Here is a 4,224-nt window from a genome sequence, read left to right as displayed (position 1 = left end):
GATTTCATCCTGGACACTACAGAAAATGGGCTAAAAGTGTTAAAAACCGGAATTTTCCTTTAACTCACAAATGGAGAAACTCTAGAACTGTGGAGAACCTTCCCAGGAATGACAGATTTACCAGGAGAGCATCTGAAGCTCTGCAGGTCTTAAAATGGACTCTATGCCCGTAAGGCCAGAACCTCTGCAGGCCCAAAAGACAAAGATCCACCTCACATGAACCTAAAAGCTTCCAGATGAAGCCAAAACTTAAATATTCTGCAGATTGTTGGGATAAAAGTGGAACCTTTAGAAAGATGGAACCTGGTCCATCTCTGGGCGACTTCAAACCAAAAAAAAACCACATCTAACGATTCATTACTGGTCGTCACAGGCAACCGACCGCAGCTCTGTTTGATCTGTTTTTGTTTTTTTATCATCTCTAGCTGGAGTGCCGTAGAAATGCTGCTTGTTTGTGACACCATGAATCGCTCATGTCATCAGCACCTCTTAAACGTCTGACGTCAGACCGACGTGTGACTCCTCCGCCGTGTCCGTGGACCAAAACAGTCGTCGTCTAATATTTTTCCAGCTAATGTAAATGACGACTGGGTGTTGGTATGTAGTCTGTAATTACAGATCACCCCCCCACCCCCTCCTCCTCCTCCCGGTTAGTGGAGCCTCTGCTCAGGCCTCCTCGGCTCTGCTGCTGCCGTCCTGTTTGAAAGACGACTGCTGCACCCTACAGTTTGAAAGCCGCCTCTCGCTGCTTCCCAGCGCTGCTCATCCTCACGCTGACTGCTTTCTGTGGAGAATATCAAACGGCAACGCTGCAGCTGTGGCTTTATGAAGGGAAAATATTTGAAACAGAAGAGAATGAATAGTCTCCCTGTTGTTGTTGGGCTTTCAAGTGCTTCCAGGTCTTAAATAATTTCTGGTTTCGGAGGGTTTAGTGTCCGACGATGGTCTGAATTAAATATCAAATGCTTCTCTTCCTTAAAGACGGCTGATCTCTGAATACTCTGAATATTTGGCTCAAACATGATAAGATTTTACGCAGCCGTCGCCTCAGAAAGCTCGTTTTGGTCTGCAGTGGAAATAGATGTGGTGCTTCTTCTCTCATTTAAGGTAATTATCTGCTTCTCTCAGGCCTAGAGAGTTTTCCTAAACCGCCCCCCTCTCCTCCCGCGCTGCAAGGTGGAATCTGGTCCCGCTGAATAACAAACATATTGGCTCCTGCTGTTTTTCAGGTGTGATAAAGCGGAGCGCCGGCGTCCGTCTGCACGGTCTGGATCTGCTCCCAGCAGTGGCAGCATCAACAAGAGGCTTCGCCTCGGAAATCCCACTTGAGGTAGTCGAAGCACAAACACACTCCTGACAGCCAAGTCTGCTCCGAGCCTCTAAAGCTTTAACTGCTTCAACTTCTAAACCTTTAATTACAGAAAAATCCTCCATACAATAAAATCTATATTAGTGCTGAAAGAAAAGCAGAAATCTGACTTTAGCCTCTTTAATTTAAAGCAAAAAAATTAAATTTCACTTTATTCTAAGTGGAAGAAGATTGGTTAAAACTGCCTGAAGACTAAAAATACCAAAAAAATATAAATAAAATTATTTAAAACCTTAAAACTCAACTAAATGTGTAACAAGATAACTTTATTAAATTACCAAAAAAAAAAGGATATAAATAGAAACTAAAAATAAATTAAATTAAGAAATGTTTTCTGAATAGATCGTCGTTTAAAATAAATATTATAAAGACGGTTGAAAAATAAATCAGTGTTTTATAAATGCTATAGAAAAAATAAGTTTTATTAATTATTTGAAATAAAAAGTTGCTGAGAAAATAATTGAATACATAAGAAAATAAAAAAAAATTCAATGAATAATTAAGTTATTACTAAAAAACTTATTGATTTATCAACTTATAGATTGCAATCAATAAATATTTAAAATATCAAATAAAAAAATAAATCAGAAAATAAATTAATAGATAATAAATAAATCAGAGTGATTTACTGTAAATGGAAGAGTTTACGTCATAATCATTAAATAGTTTAACTGCGAAACACATGTACAAGTACATTCCTTTTTTCTAAACAGATAAATATTTAATAATAAATAAATAAAATTATGACAAAAGATCAAATAATAATAAAAAATCATTAATATGAAAACTGAATGAATTTAAATCATTTAGTGTTTCTGGATTTTTCTCTGGTTGATGAATATAAAGAGATAAGAGTTAAAAACAGACCGTGTGGTTCTATACACTGCAAAAATGATCTCAAAATGAGTACAAATATCTTAAATTAAGTGTATTTACCCTTAATTTAAGCAGGTAAATAAGATGATTTGCCAATGGAATGAGGATTTTTACTCTTAACATAAGATATTTAGATAAAATGCACTTTAAATAAGACAAAGCAATAGTTTTTTCTTATTTTAAGTGTAAATTGTATTGTTCCATTGGCAAAGTGTCTTAAATCCTTAATTCAAGAAAAAATGCACTTATTTTAAGAAGAAATTACTTATTTAAATTTCATTTTTTGCAGTGTAGATCTATTGTGTTAGATTGATTCGTCTGTACGATGGAGATAAAATTATATTTTTGGTTTAAAGTGCTTAGAGACGATCTTTGTTTGGTGGAATGGAAGCAGCGAGGAGACGTTTCACCTTCTGCGTGACGTTAATCTGAGCTGAACGTGAATCCAGGAGAGTTTTACCTCCTTAAACTAGAAAGATTTTCTCCAGCGACTGTTTATCTGAAAATCAGGGAACCAAATGATAGCTGACACTAGAGATAAAGGATATAGATCTTCCTTCTTATTTGATCGTTTTCTGGATTTACCTGCCAGCTGCTTCCACACTGGAAAATAATCTAAATCTAGATACGTCGTTTTTTCTTAAAATGAGTGCATTTGTTGTTGGATTCAGGAGGTAAAAGAGAAATTTTGCCAATAGAACAAGAAAATGTATATTTAAAATAAGAAAAAACAATTGCATTGTCTTATTTCAAGCGCATTTTATCTAATTATCTTATTTAAAGAGTAAAAATACTCATTCCGCTGGAAAAATACCTCAAATTAAGGGAAAATACACTTAATTGAAGACATTTTTTAAGTATTTCCAGATTGTTTTTCCAGTGCATGCTCCATGTTTCAGGTTAAACCTAAGAAGAACAAGATTGTGCAGAAGTCTGAACTTTCCTCTGCAAGCCGGATGTTCTTTAGGGGAACAGTAGAAGAGGGGGGGGGAGTTGAAGCTCCAAATGGAGATGCTCTGACTTATCTGCAGCAGCCTGCAGTGAAGGAGCTCAGAGATAGAGAAAAGAAACCAGCGATTGTCTCCTCGCTCTGCCTCCCTCGCTGTAATCTGATTGGGCACGTTCCCTGGAATCGAGGGCAACGCCGAAACAAAAGATCACCAATCAGATAGACGGGGCTCCCACTGAAGTTCCTGGCATGGCATGAATGCTTCGCCCCTCTCATGTGCGCCCGTATCTAGCGGTGAGATTCCCCGTGTCGCTTTTATGTGTTAATCGTCACCGCTCAGTGAGACTATTGTGCTATCTGCATCGCCGGGGGGAGGAAACCGCTGAAAAAGAGAGGAGTTTATATGAGGAGTGAATGCGAGGCAGCGCAGACTGCCAGGACTGTTTCACACGAGCTGAGAATCACCTCCTCACCCCCCCACCTTTGACGAGGGTCCAAGAGTGCAGTGTGGTGCTCTGACACCTTAGGCATCTCTAACTGACGGGGAAGGAAATTTAGAGCAAACATGGAGTTCATTAGAGCATAGGGTTGATTATTACCTGGAATATCGCTCATTATGGAGCTCTGCATGGAAAAACATCCAGAAATAAGTTAAAATTTCCAAAATAAGTGTTTTTACTCTTAATTTGAGCAGGTAAATGAGACAGTTTGCCAATGGAATGAGTATTTTTACTCTTAGTATAAGATAATTAGATAATATGCGCTTGAAATAAGACAATGCAATTGTGTTTTTTTATTTTAAGTGTAAATCTTCTTGTTCCACACTGCAAAAAATGTAAATCTCAATAAGTCATTTTTTATTAAATTAAGGAGGTAAGTGAGACACTTTGCCAATGGAACAAGACAATTTACACTTAAAATAAGAAAAACACTATTGCATTGTCTTATTTCAAGTGTATAATATCTATTTATCCTTTTTTAAGAGTTAAAATACTCATTCTATTGGCAAATCATCTTATTTACCTACTCA

General features: G+C 37.1%; 1 long non-coding RNA gene across 2 annotated transcripts in view; it reads left to right on the top strand.

The window, feature by feature from the left end:
• LOC107082816 overlaps positions 1-4,224 on the top strand; it is a 90,186-nt gene that overhangs the window by 21,373 nt on the left and 64,589 nt on the right. The window contains exons 1-2 of one of the 2 annotated variants that reach the window (XR_001481150.1): positions 860-1,107; positions 1,230-1,330. This is a non-coding gene — a long non-coding RNA (uncharacterized LOC107082816). Of the gene's footprint in view, positions 1-859; positions 1,108-1,229; positions 1,331-4,224 lie in introns of those variants that run through there. The other variant, XR_001481151.1, reaches the window with a different exon arrangement.

This window comes from Cyprinodon variegatus, unplaced genomic scaffold (genome assembly GCF_000732505.1).
Source record: "Cyprinodon variegatus isolate N-32 unplaced genomic scaffold, C_variegatus-1.0 Scaffold63, whole genome shotgun sequence".
Taxonomy (NCBI): Eukaryota; Metazoa; Chordata; class Actinopteri; order Cyprinodontiformes; family Cyprinodontidae; genus Cyprinodon; species Cyprinodon variegatus.
Note: the sequence above shows the minus strand (reverse complement) of the source record. Positions and strands in the feature narration are given on the sequence as shown.